General features: G+C 37.9%; 2 long non-coding RNA genes and 1 other non-coding gene across 10 annotated transcripts in view; 2 read left to right on the forward strand and 1 right to left on the reverse strand.

The window, feature by feature from the left end:
* Positions 1-6,522: 6,522 nt before the first annotated feature.
* LOC104773631 (uncharacterized) lies at positions 6,523-9,368 on the reverse strand. Of its 6 annotated transcripts, none has more exons than XR_015581685.1 (7): positions 9,066-9,368; positions 8,687-8,862; positions 8,116-8,180; positions 7,894-7,989; positions 7,253-7,306; positions 7,036-7,144; positions 6,523-6,905 (listed from the first exon to the last, which is right to left on the reverse strand). It is a non-coding gene; the product is annotated as an uncharacterized LOC104773631 (long non-coding RNA). The 6 variants fall into 6 exon arrangements; XR_015581692.1 differs by having other exon boundaries at positions 8,714-8,862; positions 9,066-9,335; XR_015581688.1 differs by having other exon boundaries at positions 7,253-7,346; positions 9,066-9,335.
* A 361-nt stretch (positions 9,369-9,729) lies between these two features.
* The window catches only part of LOC147949029 (uncharacterized), a 28,031-nt gene continuing 16,094 nt past the window's right edge, over positions 9,730-21,666 (forward strand). The window contains exons 1-2 of one of the 3 annotated variants that reach the window (XR_015581693.1): positions 9,730-9,888; positions 9,984-10,195. This is a non-coding gene — a long non-coding RNA (uncharacterized LOC147949029). Of the gene's footprint in view, positions 9,889-9,983; positions 10,196-21,666 lie in introns of those variants that run through there. The other 2 variants (XR_015581694.1, XR_015581696.1) reach the window with 2 other exon arrangements.
* TRNAD-GUC (transfer RNA aspartic acid (anticodon GUC)) lies at positions 10,654-10,725 on the forward strand. The gene has a single exon. It is a non-coding gene; the product is annotated as a tRNA-Asp (tRNA).

The raw sequence follows: 21,666 nt of genomic DNA on the forward strand, positions 1-21,666 counted from the left end.
TCAAGGTCCTTGTTTTTAGTTCTATGATGCATGGTGAAGTATCCTAGTCTAAGGTCCCCGGCAACGGCGCCAAATTGATACTAAGATTTTTATGTCTCCTAGTAGGTTCAATTAACCTTATGCGTTGTAATACTTAAGGTGTCAATCCAGTTGGGAAATTTTACTATCACTCAAGATGCAATCAAGATGTCACAAGTTAAGCCAATTCAAAGAGTGTTTTTATCTAACAGTCCTAGAATGATCAAAATGCGAAACGGAAGTGAGTCACAGAACTAGAAACAAGAATGCATGACAAGAAGCGAAAGTGAATAAAAACGCAAACGATTCTAAGCATGAACAAACGAAACAGTTCCAGGAATGTAATAAAAATCAGAAAGAAAGAAATCCTGACACTGGGGTAATTGATGTCGGTGGAGTATCCTAGTCTAAGGAGTGTTTAACATACCACAAGCAAGGTATCCCTAAACAATGAACATCACAACTTAGCTAATCCAATCTCTTGGCAAAAGCTACTCAGACTCTACCACTTCCATACCTAGCTCTCGCTAGAGAAACGTGGTCGAGCAGGTATGACAAACAAGTTCATTCACGTCAACAAACATGCTAGACAACTAATCTCTTAGGCTAGGAACGTAAGTCTCTGGCACTAGTTGGTCAGACATTTCATCAAACACCTTTTGGGTGTGGAAATGTCTCGAACCTAGTTCCAATTGATCAGAGAGAAACTAGTAATTCTAACTCTAGTCCAGAAGGGAATCATACAATCAAAGCTTAAACACTCTACATCCTAAGATCCTCCACCTAATCTATCCCATCCTCAAGAACTAACACACTACTCAAATCCGAAAATCATAGTCAAGGATGCAAAAACAGAAATCATTGAAACAAGCATTATTAGGTAGATAAAAATAAGGTGAACAACTTTGTAGAAAGAATCGAATACAAAATCTCAATAATCTCAAAGATATCGGAATACAAGTCTGAGAACGTTTTTTGGAGGCTAGGTTCAGAAACCTTCTGGGAACAAAAACGAGATAAAAGATAAGATGTCTCTGCAAAGACTTAACAAAATGTATATATAGTAGTTCAACATGGAAAGCCCTAAAACTTAAAACGACAAGGTAAAGCGTCGGTTCGGTAATCTCCTGAAGCGTGTGAAACCAAATGTCCTTCTTTCCGACATGTGCGATCGAGTCCGTGTGCGTCGAATGGAATGCAATGTCATCATAGCTCGGATAGAAGGCTGAGGAGCATGGCGTGGACGGATAGCTCGGACGGAACGGAGATGGTGACAATGGCTCGGATAAAACGGAGATGGTGACCATGGCTCAGACAAAACGGAGATGGTGACAATGGCTCGGACGAAACGGAGATGGTGACAATGGCTCGGACGAAACGGAGATGGTGACCATGGCTCGGACGAAACGGAGATGGTGACCATGGCTCGGACGAAACGGAGATGGTGACCATAGCTCGGACGAGAATGGCTTCCAACGTCTCCTAAATACCTGAAATACTCTAAAATGCACAATGTATGCAAGGATGATGCAAGAGCTACCTAGACGTGCAAAGTGTATAGAAAGAACTAGAAAATGATGCAAACCAATGAGTTATCCTAGCTAAATGCATGTTAAAAATAGGCTAAGAAGAGACAAAATATAGATATATCAGAAACCAATGCTTAACAAATAACAACCAAACACAAACAAACCAGGAAAAATCATGAAACAAGCAACTTGGTGTCGACCGACACCAGTGAGGTGTCGATCGACACTGGCCAAACATGGTGTCGACCGACACCTAACTGGTGTCGATCGACACTCCCTTCGCAGACGCGAACTGCACGAATCCAAACGACGAACCTCCGTTTCAATCTGCCTCCAATCTGTCCAAAACTCTCCCAAAAGCCTCATGAACCTATAATAACCATAACACAATCACCACAAGCAAATACAACACCACAAAACACAACTAATCAAGCAAACAAAGGATTCACAGACTTAGATAAGCCATGGTCATGCACTCACCTCTTCTGCAGGAAGATTCTGACCAAAGGATGACGAATCCAACACCTTAGGAAGCTCCTTAGATATTGGGTTCAAATCTCCTTAGATATATTTTTACATTTAATTCGGGTTATTTTCAACATGAGTAACCCGATCGGATATCCGAACCTCAGAGATACTAGACCTGATCATGTATTACATACTCCCCGAACCAAACTGCCTATTTTGGACCGGGCTCGGATTTCGGGTCCGGTTCATATGCCCTGGGCTAATGTCAAAACATCACTAATGTATATATACTAGGTAACAATGTGCAGAGTAAAATTTTTAACTGAAATTTATATTTTTAAAATCTGTTATACTTAGTGATAAAAAAAAATTATTTGGAATGTAATATTTGTTTCTGTAATATATGTTTTTTTAGTTTTATTTGAATATGTAAATATTTTGTATAATATTTCAAATTTAAAACGTATGAATTATCATAATATCAATTTTATATTATCACACTATATGAACTATATAAAAATATAATAAAAGGATATAATTAAGTTAGAAATATAATATAAAAATTTAATTTTGGGTATTATTGAACTTTTTGAAATATATAATAGTATGTAAATGTTAATATTGTTAAAAACTCAAATTAAGAAATAGTGTGTCAAGCTCTCTAGCGAGGACAGATCAATATTTTTTATGAAAATGTTTTTCTATTAATGTATAAGGTATATATCAAAATAGTGATGATAAATGCGTATTAGATAACATTTGAATTTTATTATTTGGGTAATTATATAACGACTAGGTAGTAACCCGTGCTATAGCACGGGCATAATATTTTTATATAATTGTTTTATTTTAAATATAGAATTTAAATTTTGTTTTACTTTGGATTATTACACGTATATAACCTAGAAGTATCTACATTAGAACGGAAAATACGTCTTTGTCCTGTTTTATCATGTCCCGTTCCATCTCCTCTCGTCTCATATCCATCAGAATTTTTCAGTCTTATTGTAACGCTCCAATCATCACCTTACTTAGTGGACTCACCCATATCCACTCCCAGTCTATGGTTCCACTTCGCTTAGTGGACCAACATCCATTTCTGGCCAATGGGCCCATGCATATCTGATGGCCGATTTGCTACGTCCGAGAGGCTTTAAAATTTTGAATTCTCCATTTGAATATTTAATTTACATTTAGTTAGTAAAAATTATGATTCTCAAAATATCTCAAAATATTTTTAAAAATACTCAAATATTTTGGTGTATAGTTTATAATTTATTTAACAATTGATAATTGTGTTGTTTATATAGGGAATGGTGACATTGAGTAACAGATAATTTATTTGACAATCGATAACATTGAGTAACAGATAAATTAACATTGAGAATAGCTGCATTATCAAAAAGTAGGATCCAAATATTCTGGAAACAATTATTTAATAACTCATAAGAGTTGGAATAAAACCAAGCTCAACAAAAATTGTAAACCAAGTAACTATTAAATCCTTGATATTAACAAAATTAGGATAAAAAATTATGAAAATAATAGTTTATAATAATATTTAAGTTTATTCATCAAGTTCATAAATTGATTTAGGGTTATAAGTTTTAGTTGTATAAAGATATCCACTAATACTCGTTACCCGTATTCATCCCATCTCTCAAAAAAAAAAAGTACCCTCAATCTTAGGATCGAGTAAAAAAAATTATAATTCTATTACCTGTAGGTAAATGTCAAATATAAAGTATTTATTTTCTAATATTTATCATATTATCTGATCCTTTATCTATATTAACATTTTTAAGTACATTTTATGTTATGCCCTTTTAGTTTTGTTTATTTAAAAATTTATTTACAACATTAACCCATAAAAGATTTCCAAAACTAACATTACTTTGTTTCCTAAATATTTTACATTTCATTCCAACTAAATAAATAACAGCAATCAATATGGAAATATAAATTATCATATATAGAAAAATACTTAGGTTCACCCCTAGGGGTGAACCTTTTTGTTCACCCCCTATTCTCTCAGCCAATCAGAATATTCCATCTAATATTTTATTTAAAAAATAAATCGAAATTAAATTAAAAAGCAAAATAAATTAAGGAAACAAATTCTGTATACTTTTAATTAAGGAAAGTTAAATATTGGTTTGGTTAAGATTTTTAAAATTAGAACAAAATTATATGTCGGTTTGGGTTTACAAATGAAATGGTTAGGGTTTAGATTTTACAATTAAAACGAAATTATATGTCAGTTTGGGTTGACAAATGAGGTGGTTAGAGTTTAAATTTTACAATTAGAATGAAATTATATATGTCGGTTTGGGTTCACAAATGAGATGATTAGGGTTTAGATTTTACAAGTATAACGAAATTATATGTCGGTTTGGGTTCACAAATGAGATGTTAGGGTTTAGATTTTACAATTAGAACGAAATTATATGTCGGTTTGGGTTCACAAATGAGATGGTTAGGGTTTAGATTTTACAAGTAGAACGAAATTATATGTCGGTTTGGGTTCACAAATGAAATGGTTAGGGTTTAGATTTTACAAGTAGAACCAAATTATATGTCGGTTTGAGTATATTAAAAAGTGGTTTAAGTTTTTAATTTTATAATAATGTATACAGATTTTATTTCCTTATTTAATAAGGGGGTGAATGAATAGGTTCACCCGTAGGGGTGAACCCAAGTATTGTTCTCATATATATACCCCATTCTGTTGTGTTTTGAAAATATTCTATATCTGAATCCTTCGCAAACAAAAAAAACAACAATTTGATTCTCATTTTGTTTTTCAAAACCTGTGAGCTTTGATTCTTAACGTAAGAATAACCTCGATTGACATTTATTTAAATATTATAATTAACATATATAAACTTAATAAAATTTTTAGTTATTACGATTATGTAAAATTTAAAAAATTTAAAATAATATATAATGTGGTTATATAGTAGATGAGTTATAAAGAGGACATATTGGAATTAATAAAATAATATTAAATTTGTGTTAACATGGATTAAATCCTCATTTAATTATTTATCAACACTACTAATATTATAATATTTGACATAAAATCAAGTAAATTTAACTAAGATTGTGTAAAATAATTAAATCATTAGGAAAAATGTGACTTAATCACAACATATAAATTACTTATTATGTATTTAGATCCCTTATTTTTTGTTATAATAACTAAAAATCAAAATAGAATTTCAAACTCTAAACAAAACAAAGTAAATATAACAAACAAATGGTCATGAGGTGTATTGCGGGTTAAAAAAATAATATTAACATTTATCTGCACAACAATCGGAAAATTTAGTTATTTCTCTAATTACAAAACATCCAATATTTAACAAATAGATAAACATAAATATAAATTATATGTCTGCGGTGTACAGCGGGTTAAAATCTAGTTAGATTCATTACTTGATCCGTAAATATCCGTTTTTAAATGTTTATTATATTACCATTGTATTATAAATAAAGAATAACTTTCCAATAGTTTTGAAGTTTGTAATTTTATATTTTGGAAACTATATGTTGCATATATTTTGGGAACTATATGTTGTTATTTTCAGGGCTGACTAAACTGTTGACTGATTTGTCTGCCTTGACCGCTATCACCATTGATATCCTTAAAGTTCTTAAATTGATTGTTATAATTTTTTGTTGTATAAGGATAGACTCTAATACCCGTTATCCGTATACATCCTGTCTTGAAAAAATGTATTTGTGATTTTAGGATCAGATAAAGAGTATTATAATTATATTACTTGTGGGTAAAGGTAGAGAATCGAATATTCATTTATTTAATACCCGTCCCATTACCTAACCCATTTTTGGATCAATTACCTGTAAATATCGATTTTCTACACTTAAAGTGATTTAGAATGATTTTGTAACATAAATTAGAAGTTTTGTTTTGTTATGAAGTTGTAGTACAAATTAATATTGTTTGTTTATTTTGAAAAGATAAATGAGTTTTGACTTTACCCAGGCCAAATTAATACATGTAACTATTATGAATGTAAATATATATTCAGAAAATAGTATAAATATGATATAATGTTCGGAGTTTTTCTTTTATAAAATCAGAAGCTAAAATTGTTTTTGACGTCATGAGCTAAAATTATTTATATTTATAAATATATAAATATAAATACTACAATATAGCTTTAAAATAATCAATTAAAACTAAATCCGAATACATAATGAGTTTGCAAACAAAAAATATTGTTAGGAATTTTTTGGCCAAATAGTATACTTTTATTATTCACTTCATACTTCAAAATGTTTATAATGACCCGTGCTAATTTTTTTTAACAAATGTTGTTAAATTTTTTTAAAAACACACAATAGTAAGGAGTTGTTGAAATCTAAAAATTTAAACCGATTCAGACTAAATCAATCTACAATTGTGTCATAAGGAGCTACTTTAGCTATCCTGAATAATAGTTTGGATATAGTTTTAAAACCTAGTTAAAACACCCACAAAAAGAATAATACAATTTCAAATTAAAAAAATCATTTCCATAATTAAAAGACATTCTCTTTTAAATTACAAAACCAATTATAAATGCAAAACCTTTGATTATTTTACAAAGTGAAGTCCTGCGAAAACTTATTCATCCCTCTTATCTTCCTTCTCATTAGATACAATTTCCTGTAATATAAAATCCAAAGCAGTCTCGTAATGCTTTTCACCTTTTTGAATTACTCTATACCTGTAAGCTTGAACTCAATGTCATGTTTTCTACTGGTATTAAACTCATAAGAGTTTGACGGCTTAAACGTTGGCACTTGGCAGATGTTAATTGTAAATTGTGGCTAGCTTTCATCTTCGTTGCAGCCAACGGAAGATTCAAAAGTGATTCCAGCCTGCCCATATGGATGCCAACAGGAAGAATCTTAATAAACACCTATCGACCAAAGTAATCAACACCGATGCGCCCACGCATAGATTCATAATAAAGGCCAAGCATTCTACTACAGCATGACAAAAATCAACCTCATCACTACTCTCATACGGGAGAGGCAGACCATCACTTGAGACTCCCTTTCCACTACTCTCCATACTAACCCTTTTTTTTTTTTGAACAAAGTCTCTCCACACTAACCTGAGATAAAACAATTGTTCTGTTAATATCCCAGCAATTTTTTTTTTTTAAAAGTATATATGAGAGAGCCAAGATTAAGAAGACAAAAGGGAAACCCAGTTCTCATACCTGTTGAATATGCGGAACAAATTTTTCAAGGGCTTGAGAGTAAATTAAGATGGCCTGAGACAAAATGGTGTTAATGGAGGATGGAAATCTTAACCTGAGATATAAATTACAGCTTTATGTTAAAGGAGTCAGTTCTTACCCTGGCAGGATATCTAAGAAACCATACATTCTATAAACTCAACAACCCTAAAAACACTATAAATCGTTAAAAATCACAAAATCAACCTCTCACTCTCCCATGAAATTGTTTATATTTGGCCGATAGCAAACATATCCATTGACTCTCAATAGAGATTAACATAATTTAGCATCTAGAGTAGTCATATGTGTTCATATACTTGAGCCCATAATTTAGACAAAAACCTGTAACTTAGACAATCAAATTATGCAAATTAATTCACTAAAATCTGTAGTTTATAGCTTAGACAAACCAAACCTACAACTTAGACAATAAAAATCTGCAAATTAATTAATCAAAACCCTACAGCTTAGACAACAAAAAACCTAAAAAAAACTATACAACATAATAAAAAATGGTTTAAGAACCGAAACAACAAAAACAATTGAAACTCTTAAAAAAACTGAACACATAAAACATTTCATATATACTTGTGCAGATAATTTTCTGAAATTTGACTAACCTTGCTCATTCATCTTGTTCTTTGCTTCAAACGTGTCACTATCATTGGAGCCTCTGAACTCTTGCAAATTGTTTTTGTTATTATATTAAACCTATTCTGAAAAATTGGAAACCATACGTAGATATAGTCGCCCACAAAAACATAAGAAGCTCTGCTTTTAGTATAACATATAAAACAGAGAGTTGTGAGAAGATGGCTTTTTGTTCCCAACACGTCACTCACATCAAAATATTCTGCCCCGGTGAATACGATAGGTCTAGTTCACTCTCCAGAACCCGTTGCTTCACCTGCGCAGCAAAGCCAACAGTTTCAGATTGATTGAAAGAACAAAAGTGAATCTCTCCTCTTTTTTTTTTTTTTATATTGTAATATAGTCATTTGTGGTTAGTTCATAAGTCCAAAAGATACATCAATCCACAAATCACTAATCACTGCAAATAAAAAGGGATTTTGGCAAAGAGGTAACACCATAAGAGTGTGCTTAATCGATGGATGAACAATATGAATGAGCTAATGTCTATTATTCCATTATAAAAAAGTTACATCATTTTTAGCTTCATGAGAGTTGGTTTAATCATTTATGAAAAAACAGAAATCGTCGACAATATGCTACTGTGGTTTAATCATTTACCACAGTTCCATGGGCTATTGTGGTAGAATAAAGCTGTATATATGAACAATATGAATTGAACTTATGCTGGTAGATGATCATTTCCCTCTATACATTTCGACTTTTAATTGATATTCCAAAATCGTCGTAGAAAATGAATGATGAGTAGTCAAAGGGACTGACCTAGAAGAGAGAGAGAGAGAGATTTACAAAAGCGTAATTAGGCTAAGGGTTGGACTCATGTTCAGAGTCGATCTGGTGCTTCTTCTTCTTCAAATTGATCACCGAATCATCTCAGATCTCTTTTCTACTCATACCATCTTCGCCTCTCTTTCTTTACAATCATCACCTCTCTGATCCTATAGAGACAAAAAAGAAAGTCACTTAAGTTATTGGAATTCTGATTCAATTGTTGATTCCAGCGACACACAAAGACGAAGAATTCATTTCTATTCTTGAAAAACCATGAAAAAAAAAAGTTGAAAACCCCCAAATATCAAAAATCAAAGTAATACATAGAGCAGACTGAGAACAATTTGGTTTTAGGTGGAAATCGAATTACCTTGTTGTCGCCGATAAATCCATTCTAGCAACCTTCTTCAAAACTGTTCTTTAGATTTCTATATCTGTAGGCGTTCAATGCATCGAGAGTTTTGAAAATAGACTAATAAAAATTGAAAGAGGTTTGAGAGAGAGGAACACAAAGAAGTAGCTGGTAATTTGGCCTTTTCTAGGGTTTGGGAATGATCCGACTCCTATTAAATAGCTGTTACATCTCCTAAAATCAAAACGAATTAAGAGAGACGAAGATCCAGACTCCAAAGCAGAGGCCGAAAGAGAAAGCTTTTTTTAGGTTTAGTAAAATGTATGTAAATGAACGGCTAGGATTTTTGCTCAAAAAAAACACTTGATGGCTGAGATTATAACAGAAAAGTTAATAAGATCCGACCCGAAAATGGATCCGCGCGTTTATCCGACTGGGTGACAATTAAACGACCATTTTACCCTTTTAAAAAATCGATTATTTGGTCATAATTGCAATGGTATTGTATTGTAAATTCTTACAAAACTAAGGTTTTTTTTTCAGGCAACGTTTTTCTTTTAATAGTAGGGATTATTGATGGTTGATATCTTTGACTTTGACTATCTTTTTGGTAACTTTTTATGTTTGACCAGATTTTTATTTTTCCTAAATTGTATATATACAATATTTTATAAAGGGAGATGACATTTACTCCGAAAACAATAACTTAAAAAAAAAAAAACTATCATTACCAAGAAGAGTGCTACAGAAACAATAATGGCAGCACAAAAGTTTCAACTTGCTTTTATGATCTTATTTATTTTTCTTCTTGTTTCTCAATCAATTGCTCAACCAGGTTCTGGTAATATTTTCTTCCTAAACGTCTTCATTTCAAAAGAATATTAATGGTACACGAAATCAGTTATACTTGATTAGTTTTTTATAATATTATTTCAGCTAGCTGTCGTTACAAAAGCTCTAATTGTAAATCCGATGCTGATTGCAAGAATGTATGCACTGCCCCAGATGAAGATCACAAAAAGTTTTTGTGCTTTGATAATGTCAGACAATGTTGTTGTATAATACACCATTGATCATGATATATTTATATATTTCTATGGTTATATAATTGCCAATAATTGAAAGTAATAAAAATCAGTATTTGAAAATATGGCATGTATATGATTTATGAGAGTTTTGTTGAGCTCCATATGTGAACACCACACTGCATTTCTGAGCCAACAACACTTTTATCCTCACTTGAGTTGTACACTTGCCTTCACATAAACTTGTGTAGAAATCGATTCATATTTATGAAATTTTGATGACTTCATAACCTGAATCCTTGAGATAACCACTCACCAAAAAATTAACAGACTTAAGTATTAGTATAGACATGATATGCCTCAATCTGTTTAGTCTTTATCTTATAAAAGATCTCATCTTATCATTGTACATTAGTGATAACAACTGATATGCTCAAATTAACCCTAGAGCTACTCTCTCAAATTAAGAGATCAATGCAGTACTTAGGGGACAGTGTTGTTTAAGTATGGGGGAGGTTAGTTACTAACTATGTTTTCTGTTTTTGAGTTTCAGTTGTGTCAGTCAAAACCATAAAGTTTGAGTCGTTGTAGAATAGTGGTAAGTATTCCCGCCTGTCACGCGGGTGACCCGGGTTCGATCCCCGGCAACGGCGCCAAAATTTGATATGCTCAAATTAACCCTAGAGCTACTCTCTCAAATTAAGAGATCAATGCAGTACTTAGGGGTCGAATTCCACAAGGACTCAAGACTACACAATAAATTATAGAGTTTTATAATTATGCTAAACAGATTAAATTGAATTAAAACAAAAGCAATGCAAAATATTAATATTAAAGACTGTTGTAAATTCAGGAGATCAAAAAGCTAGGCCTAGGGAATTTCTCAGGAAATTATGAAATATTAAATAAATCAATAAATTAGGATTCAAACAATTAAGAACAGATCTAGAACTCTAAATACCTTTTGTAAATTAAATCAGTTCTCACTGCAAATAATATCTAAATTTAAAACCAGAAAATCCAAATCTCTTTGTAAAATTCTAGGTTAAAAATCAGCAATAAAATCAGGTTTAGATTGTTCACAAAATTATTAAATCAAATCTCTTTGCAGAAAATAATTTTGCTCATCAAAAGGTTTTATCAGGAAAACAATTATATTCTCATATCAAATTATTTTCCTAAAGTATTAATTCTAGATGGCCAATCAAGGATTAATATGAAGAACAACCTAAGATGAAGATCTAGATAGATAAAGAATCCTAAATAAACAGATCTAATAATTTTCCCTGTGAAAAACCCTAAACCTAACAAGCAAACTACTCAGACATAATCAATAAAGAACAAGACATGATTCTGAATAATAAGCAATAGAGATTAAAAGAGTAAAAGGGAGTTTAAGAAATTATTCTCTCAAAGCAGATCTCTCTCTCTCAAAAGCTCTCAAAATCTCACAGGGTTGCAGGAAAAATAAAACTTGATAGAATACAACTTAAGGGTTTGGAAAACCTAAAAATTATATATATATGTCCTAAAACACGTCAGGGACTAGTCTTGCAAATATGGAAAACTTCGGGCAATTTTGTAAAACTTCCAAATTTGGCTCTCTCGTCGGTTTGGACTGGGTGTCGATCGACACCATCTCCTCTGATCGATTCCAAGTTGATTTCTTGCGGATTATTGCTCCAAACTGATCCAAATTGCTCCACTTTGCTCCTTCCATGCTAAAAACTTGTAAAGACTCAAAAACAATCTAGAAACAAATGAAAAGACACTAAAAGACTCCTTATATCATGGTTAAAAACCACAAAAACCATGATATATCAACAACAACCTCTTGTATAAATGTGTTGGTCATGTGAATAATACAGGATCATCTTTTCCCAATTCTCTATATGGTAGCAGAGCACTGATCCAAAGAATTTTTCTCTTCTCAATCTTCTTTCTCTCGTTAATCTTCTCTCGTTTCTTTTTTTCTGCATCTTTTTTTCTTCTTACCGATCATGACATCTGAAGTTTCTTCTACCTCTGTTGAATCCTCCCCTGTTTTCAACATCTCGGAGCCTCACAAAACCCTAATCTCTCTCAACATGGCCAACATCACCAAACTCACGCCAAACAACTTCATCACTTGGCGTCTGCAGATCCGTTCCTTGCTTGAGGCTCACGATCTCCATGTCTTCATCACCGATGATGACAACACACCTAGTGAAACAGTCAACACTGCTACCGCTACAAATCAACCAAATCCAAACTTCTCCACCTGGAAACGTCAGGACAAGCTCCTCTTCAGCGCTATCCTTGGCTCTCTCTCCCTCACTGTTCAACCGATTGTCGCTCGCACTGCAACAACACGAGATCTCTGGCAGACTCTCTCTCGCACCTATGCAACGCATCTCGTGGTCACATCCGTCAGATCAAGGATCAGCTCAAAGATATCTCCAAAGGAAACAAGTCGATTCACGACTATATGCGTGACATCATTGACAAGTCTGACAAACTTGCTCTGCTTGATGCTCCTCTTCCTCATGAGGATCTTCTTGACTACATTACCTCTAGCCTTGGAGAAGACTACAGAGCTGTTACCGAGATGGTTCAAGGTCGTGACACACCAATCTTGATCCCAGAACTCCATGAAAAACTCATCAACCGCGAGAATGCCCTCAAGTCTTCTGGCAAGTCCGACTACTCTGTTCCGGTTACTGCGAATGCAACCCAGTTTACACCTCGACAGTCTCACTCTTCTTCCCGTGGTGGTTACAACCCTTCGCGTGGAGGGTTTCGTCCATCTAGACCATACCTCGGCAAGTGTCAGATATGTGGTGTTCAAGGACATGGTGCTCGCCGATGTCCCCAATACAGAGCCCCTTCTCCAACTTCTCCAGCTCCTTCCTACTCACCACAATACTCTGCTCCATATCGTGGTCCTGATCCTTGGTCTGCACCTCACTTGCCGCTTCCAACGCCTCAATGGCCACAACAACCACATGCTCATCACACAACAAGCTCTCCGCATCCTGATCTCTCTCCCTGGCTCCTTGACAGCGCCGCCTCACACCACATTGCAAGTGACCTCTCCAATCTCTCCCTCCATGCTCCTTACACCGGTGGAGAAAATATCATGGTTGGAAATGGATCCAATCTGCCCATAACTCACTCTGGTTTCATCTCTCTCCCCTCTCAATCTCGGAACCTTAGGCTCACTAATGTTCTCTGTGTTCCTGCAATGAAGAAAAACTTGATCTCTGCCAACAAACTTTGTCAAACCAACAATGTAATGATTCAATTGTGTCCTTTTACTTTTCAGGTGAAGGATCTACGCACGGGGACAACACTTCTCAGCGGCAAGGCCAATGAGGGCGTGTATGAGTGGCCGATCACCGTCCCAAACACTGTTCCGTCTTCTGTTTCAGCCTTCAGTTGCTCCAAAGTGTCACCCTCTTCATGGCACTCTAGATTAGGACATCCAAATTCCCAGACTTTACATCATATGATTTCTAAGTTTTCTTTACCTATTTTTGCATCTTTATCTTCTCATTTATTTTGCAACTCTTGTTCTAGTAATAAAAGCCATAAATTACCTTTCTTTATCTCCTCTTTACAATCAAAAGCTCCCCTTGACATCCTTTTCTCTGATGTTTGGATATCCCCTGTTGTCTCTATTGATGGGTACAAGTATTATGTTATCTTGTGGACCATTACACAAGATATACTTGGTTGTATCCTCTCAAACAAAAATCACAAGTTGCTCAAATTTTTCCCATCTTCAAAGCCCTTGTTGAGAACCGTTTCAACACAAAGATCACCATGCTTTTTTGGATAATGGGGGGGAGTTCCTTGCTCTCAAGCAATTTTTGGCAACAAACGGAATCTCGCATTTCACGTCTCCTCCCCATACTCCTGAGCACAATGGCATAGCTGAAAGAAATCATCGCCATATTGTTGAAACAGGTCTCTCTCTTCTCACTCATGCATCCATACCACACACTTACTGGACCTACTCTTTTGCCACTGCTGTCTACCTTATAAACCGTCAAACAACCCCAAACCTCTCTCAGTATTCTCCTTATCACTTACTCTTTCAGACTGAACCCAATTACACTAAGCTTCGAACCTTTGGCTGTTTATGCTATCCATGGATTCGACCTTACGGTCAAAACAAGTTCAGTTCAAAATCCTCACCCTGCGTTTTTCTAGGTTACTCTCTCACTCAAAGTGCCTATCTTTGCTTAGATGTCTATACCTCTCATATTTACGTCTCTTGCCATGTTTAGTTCGTCGAGTCGGTCTTTCCCTTTCCTCTGCAAACAGCCTCTTCTTCTCATTCCTCTCCCGAAACACAAACCTCTGATTCATTCTCAGCCTCTGTTGCTCCTACATTCGATCGGTCACTCACTCTTCTTGAAGCCCCGTCGTTAGATTCCTCACCTGTTGGCACCACTACGACAACACTTGAGTCCTCTCCTGCTCTCTCCTCTGCTGCTTCGTCCTCTACGTCGTCATTGGCTAATGACTCTGTTTCGGCCTCTACTAGCTCTCCACCGGCACCTCCGCCTCCTCAAAACACTCATCAAATGCAGACTCGCGCAAAGGACAACATTCGCAAGCCGAATCCTCGATATGGTCTCACTGCTGTTCTCAAAGAGATCAAACCGGTAAGTCACGTGCAAGCTCTTAACGATGAGAAGTGGACAAAGGCTATTCATGCGGAGGCTGATGCTTTTAAGAGGAATGATACGCTTGACTTGGTTGATCGCTCACTTGCTAAGAACATAGTTGGCTCCAAATGGGTCTTTCGCATCAAGCGCAAACCAGACGGCTCAGTAGACAAATACAAAGCCCGCCTCATCGTAAAAGGTTATCACCAACGCCCTGGACTTGATTATCACGACACATTTAGTCCGGTTGTTAAGCATGCCACCATTCGTGTTGTTCTTGGTACTGCTGTTGGTCGCAATTGGCCCCTCCTACAGCTTGACGTCAACAACGCCTTCCTCCAAGGGCCACTAACTGAAGAAGTATACATGCTCCAGCCTCCAGGACTCGTTGATAAGGACAACCCTCATCATGTTTGTCGCCTCAAAAAGGCTGTTTATGGCTTGAAGCAGGCGCCGCGTGCTTGGTATAATGCTCTCAAGGACTTTCTAGTTAGTCTTGGCTTCAAGAACTCACATGCTGATGCTTCTCTCTTTGTGCTTCGCACTGGTGCCTCTTATATCTACATCCTCGTCTATGTTGATGATATAATCATCACTGGTTCTTCCTTCTCTGAGTTACGCCGTGTCACTGATTTTCTTGGTGTTAAGTTCTCCCTCAAGGACCTCGGTTAACTCTCCTACTTCCTTGGTATGGAGGCTTATCGCACAGCCGCTGGTCTCCATCTAACACAGACCAAATACATTACTGACTTGCTTCGCAAGACTCTCATGGCCGAAGCTAAGCCTGTTCCAACCCCAATGGTGTCCTCGCAGGTTCTTACTCTCTCGTCTGGTGTTCCCTTGTCTGATGGAACTCAATATCGTGCTACTGTTGGCAGCCTGCAGTATCTCTTGTTGACTCGGCCTGACATTGCTTTTGCTGTCAATCGTTTATCTCAATTTATGCACAAACCAACTACAGTGCATTGGGAGGCTGTGAAGCGAGTGTTGCGCTACTTGGTTGGGACTGAAAAAAAGGGAATTTTCTTCTCTGCTTCCACTCCTACCACACTTCACGCGTACTCTGATGCTGACTGGGCTGGCTGTCGCGATGACTACTTATCTACTGGCGGTTATCTTGTCTACCTTGGTCGTCAGCCTGTGTCTTGGTCGTCGAAAAAGCAGAGTGGTGTTGCTCGTTCTTCTACTGAAGCGGAGTATCGGGCTCTTACTGCTGCTGCATCAGAGGTCAAGTGGGTCACCTATCTCATGTCCGAACTTGGCATTCAGTCACCTGCTACACCGGTTCTGTTTTGTGACAACATTGGTGCCACTTACCTCTCTGCGAATCCCGTGTTTCATTCTCGCATGAAGCATTTGGCTCTTGATTATCATTTCGTACGTGAGCAAGTTCAAGCCAAGCAACTGCGCGTTGCTCACATTAGTTCTGCAGACAACCTCGCGGATGCATTAACAAAGCCTTTGCCTCGTCAGCGCTTTGACACTCTATGTCACAAGATTGGACTCTGCAACCGACGTCCATCTTGCGGGGGCGTATTAGTATAGACATGATATGCATCAATCTGTTTAGTCTTTATCTTATAAAAGATCTCATCTTATCATTGTACATTAGTGATAACAACAACTTCTTGTATAAATGTGTTGGTCATGTCAATAATACAAGATCATCTTTTCCCAATTCTCTACATTAAGAACCAAATCCAACCACTAGAAAACCTGAGATTTCCCTTTTCATAACCCTGTTTAAACATATCCTCTTGAACATCAGCTTGTACCGTTGTTATCAATTAACAAGACACGCTGCCTAACACTCAATATTAGGAAGACTTTCGACACAACCACCTGTTCAATTTTCCTGTTAAACAGCCTTTCTCCAGTAGTATTGACCTACTACTCGCAATCTTTGATACTTTCAATCATGAGACACTTCTTTTGCAGCCACTTCCACACAAAAATAGCCTGCAAAACTTGAACTTGCTCTGCAGAAAAATAACTACCAGTTTCAGACCTGACCGGAATCTCCCTTTAACCATCAACCTTGCTTGTGACAGTGCCTTAGAGACCTTCATTGTAACTGTTCTTTAAACCATGAAACTGAACTTCTCCTTATTCATCAGTCTCTTGCAACAAATTTCCTGCAAGTGATTCTTTGTGAAAACAAATCAGAATTGGTCTTTTTCGATGCAACCAGACGCAACAATCTGGAATTCTTTTAGTCTCTAAATGCAGTATGTTCTCCCCTGCATTTTCATCCATGTAGAATCAATCTTTTGTTGCATACACCAGCGTTTGAGACAACTTCTTCATTCTGCTTTAAGGACAACAACTTCATTCTTCTTGAACTGATTAACTTTAAACAGTCCACTGCATCACTTGCAACTGTTTCTCTCATTTCCTATTCTCAGTCTCTTGTTAAAGAATCCACTGAGAACTTCGAGTTAGCCTCCTCTCAAACCCATACTTAGCTTGTGTATAATCTCTGAATCTCTAGAGATCCTGCATCTTGTACTTGAGTACTCTTAGTGTTATAAGTATATTTTGATTGTTAACTTTATGATTTAATCTATGGTATGCAGTAGAATAGTTTTTTATAATATTAACTTAATCAACTTAATTAGATATTTTATTACTCTTATAACAAGCGACGGCGCTTTTAGGGTTTTAGGACAACGATCGCCACATGCTCCATAGAGGTTGTCGGGTGGATCTCAGGAGAATTTTATGGGTTCCTCTGGTCCTTTCCTCCCTGGTGTTGCGGGGGAAGAAGGGTTTTCAAGGTTTTGTTGGTTTTTTGGTTGGGGAATCTGTGGCCCTCAAGTCGAGGGATTCTCGAGATCTCCGTGTGGGTCTGTTTTTTTCGCAGGCGGATCGGATTTCATTTAATGATGGAGATGTTAAGGTTTTCATGGTTTATTGGGTTGGCATCGGATATCTAATTTCCAATTTTGGATTCTCGGTGACGGAAGGTGTGGAATCTCTGGGATCTGGTTTAATTGGGTGCTCTGATGGTATTTGGGTTTTTTGGAAAGTTCAGTATCAGATGGGTGCGAAGGATCTGGGTTACGGGGGGATTCGATTACCATTTTTGGTGAGATTATGGGCGGATTTTCTATTGCGGTGGATCGGAATCTCTCTGATTGGTATTGCCTTCCCGATTTGGTGCTATCTTAGGTCGCGACTGGTCTTTATAGTGTTGTGGGATCTCTCGAGCAGCTATCATTTCTTATTTTGCTCGCTCCGGTCCTGTTTTTCACTTGTTTCACTTCTGTCTTTGGGTTTTTTCGCTATGTCTCAAGGCTCTCTCGTGGGGAACGGTTTGGGTGGTCAGTCGGAGATTGTCTCCAAGCCACGGAGGAAAATCAAAATCTCATATTTTGATAATTCTGATCTCATTGCTGGGTACTCCAAGACAGTTTTGGGGCGCTGTTTCAATCCTTCCAGGCAGGATATGAAATCGTTGCTGGTCATGATGCCACGGTTCTTGCAGGTTGAGGGGCGTGTTGCGGCAGCTGATTTGGGTTTGGGAAAATTCCAGTTTGATTTTGATGAAGAGGCTGACATCATGAGAGTTATGAATATGGAACCTTTCCATTTTGATTCTCTGATGGTGTCGATGGTCCGATGGACACCTGTGGTGTATCCTAACTATCCATCGTCCCTAAAGGTCTGGATCCGGGTGATCGATGTGCCCATTCAATTCTGGGCAGAACCCACTTTTCGCGATATTGGATCCGCTCTAGGCACAGTGGAGGATGTGGATATTGATCGAGGGAGAATTCGGGTCTCCATTGATGGTCTTCAGCCGCTCTGTTTCGAAACGGATGTCAAGTTCTACAATGGACAGGTCACGATTGTCAAACTTAAGTATGAGAAGGTTTTTGGCTGGTGCAAGCTTTGCTCTCGCTTGTGTCACGACGAAACGGTATGCCCACTAGCGAAGACAGTTTCGGCTACTGAAGGTCAAATTAGCCCTGAGGCTGATAAGGATCATGGGGAGATGCTGAGTTACAAAGGTGCAGTGCTTGCTGCTGCAAGGCGGGGAGCTGGTTCTAGTAAAGGTGGGCACTGGGGACAATCTTCTGGAGGTCCCAAGTCTAGACCGGAACAGGCCTCCCGTAACAAGGGGAGCTCTGGTTCCGGGACTTCTCAACCACCTCGTGGCAGACAAGGGGCTCCAACGGTTTCGCAAAGGCACTAGATTCTGTTAGGAGATCAAGAGATCTCACGGATTGCTTCGTCCACCTCAGTCACGGCTACGGTGGATCATACCTTGGTGACAGGTCATGCGTTGGTATCGAGTTCACAGGAGCAACGCCCGAATGTTGTGCAGCAGGGGGTTTGTTTCCCACAGGGTGTCGCACTTTTGGTTCTTCCCGGGAGCTTGCCTACGGGTATGGTTGTGGAGGATGGCTTGACTGGGGTTATTGACCAGATGGAGGTCGGAGAGGAGGTTGATCGAGAGGTCTGTAATGAGGTTGCAAGTGGGGAACTGGTTGGTGATAAGGAAGAGGGTGCTCTCTCGGAGGAGGACTTGGGTTGCGAGGATGGAGATGAGGTTGAGGGTCGCCTTCAAGGTTCTACCACGCGAGGTTCAGGTGTAAGGGGTCGACGAGGAATGGGTTCGGTGTTGCGAGGGATCTCTACCAAAAAGAGGAATGCGCAAATGCTTCTCTCTCCACGGAGGCGTCCTCCTCACGGGCCATCTTTAGGTGAAACCGGTCAAGACTCCAAGGCCCAGGAAGGGGTGAAAGGAGGCCCAGGTGGGGGAAAGCCACCAAAACCAAAGCCTGTTAAATGAATGTACTAAGTTGGAATTGCCAAGGGCTTGGAAATAAGGCCACCATAGGGAACCTTAGGGATCTCTGGAATAAACATAGGCCAGATTTTTTATTTCTTATGGAAACAAAACAATCATTTTCTCATTTGGAAAAATTTGTAGGCTATTTTGGCTATAGTGATTTAATAACTGTGGAACCCGTGGGATGTAGCGGTTGTTTGGCTTTATTTTATAATAAAAACTTTTTCAATGTTTCAATTTTATTGAAGTCTAATCGAATGATTTATGTTGAAGCGGTTTTCAAGGGACGTGTCATTTATTTAACATTTGTTTATGGTGATCTTGTTCCTAAGAACCGGGATTTGGTCTGGGAAAGGTTATTACGGATTAGTTTAACTCGGTCAAATCCTTGGTTTATGGTTGGGAATCTAAATGAATTAACTGGAAATCATGAGAAACGAGGAGGGAAGCTTAGGCCTGCCTCCTCGTTTCTCGCTTTCAATGGGATGATTAGGGACTGTGGTTTCTTGGATTTTCCCTATTTGGGGGATTGTCTGTCCTTGCGGGGATGGCGTGATAAGAAACCAATTCTGTGTCGGTTAGACAGGGCTTTAGGAAATGAGGATTGGCATGATTTATTTCCAGACACGGTTACAGAGTATTTACCTATGATTGCTTCTGATCATAAGCCTCTTGTGGTTAGCATTGGGGCGAAGAGGCCGCGGGGGCGTAGGAGCTTCATGTTTGATCGCCGTTGGGTGGGTAAACCAGGTTTAATGGATGTGATCTCCTCCGGTTGGTCAGACAAACCGGATCAGGATTTTTCCGGGAAAATTATTAACTGTAGACGAGAAATCTCTCGATGGGGTAAGTCACAGGCTCCGTTTGGACGGGAATTAATTGAGGACCTTAAGCGGCAGTTGGAGATGGCTTAGGCCAATGATTCATCAACCCCGGAGATGATCTCGGACCTTAATGGCCGCCTACGGGAGGCTTACCGGGATGAAGAGATCCACTGGTATTTAAAAAGTCGGAACCGGTGGATGCGGGTGGGGGATAAAAATACTAAGTATTTTCAAGCTCAGACCAAGCAGAGACGGGCCCGCAACAGGATTGTAGGAATTTTTGATGAACATAATGTCTGGTCGACGGAGGACGGTGCAATTTGTGACACGGCGGTTTCATATTTCGAGGAGTTATTTTCCTCGATATGTCCGACCAATTTTGAGGAATCTCTACGGGAAATTGACACGGTTATTACCGAGGCAGAAAATGCCCGATTGACGGCCCTGCTACGGAAGCGGAGGTAAAACATGCTTTATTTATGATGCATCCGGAAAAAGCTCCGGGGCCGGATGGAATGACAGCCTTATTTTTTCAAAAGGCATGGACAGTTGTCAAGGATGATCTGGTGGCTTTGGTTAATCAGTTTTTTGAGGAAGGTGAGTTTGATAAAAGCTTGAACCAAACGCATATCTGTCTCATCCCGAAGGTGGCAAAACCGACCCGGATGACGGAGCTGTGCCCTATCAGCTTGTGCAATGTGGGATACAAGATCTTGTCAAAGGTCTTATGTAATCGGCTCAAGTCGATCTTACCCGGTTTAATCTCGGAAACATAATCAGCGTTCGTCCCTGGACGTTTGATCTCAGACAACATCCTGATAGCTCAAGAGATGTTCCACGGTCTGCGAACCAATAATTCATGCAAGGGGAAGTTTATGGCAATCAAGACAGATATGAGTAAGGCGTATGATAGGGTTGAGTGGGATTTTGTGGCGGCACTACTACGGAAGATGGGGTTCGCGGAGATTTGGATTTCATGGATTATGTTTTGTGTCTCATCGGTGGAGTACAAGGTTCTTATTAACGGGCAACCAAATGGTCAGATTGTTCCGGCACGGAGTTTACGGCAGGGTGACCCGCTCTCCCCTTACTTGTTTATCTTATGTACGGAGGTTTAGATTGCAAATATTCGAAAGGCGGAGGCTGATAAGCAGAACACGGGTATTAAGGTGGCAAATAAATGCCCGCAAATAACACATCTGCTATTTGCGGATGATAGTCTGTTTTTTTGCAAAGCGGATAAGGAGAAATGTGGTGTGGTTCTGGATATACTCAAACAATACGAGGCTGTATCGGGGCAACAGATCAATTTTGCAA

This window comes from Camelina sativa, chromosome 2 (assembly GCF_030686135.1).
Source record: "Camelina sativa cultivar CO46 ecotype springtype chromosome 2, ASM3068613v1".
In the NCBI taxonomy this organism is placed as follows: Eukaryota; Viridiplantae; Streptophyta; class Magnoliopsida; order Brassicales; family Brassicaceae; genus Camelina; species Camelina sativa.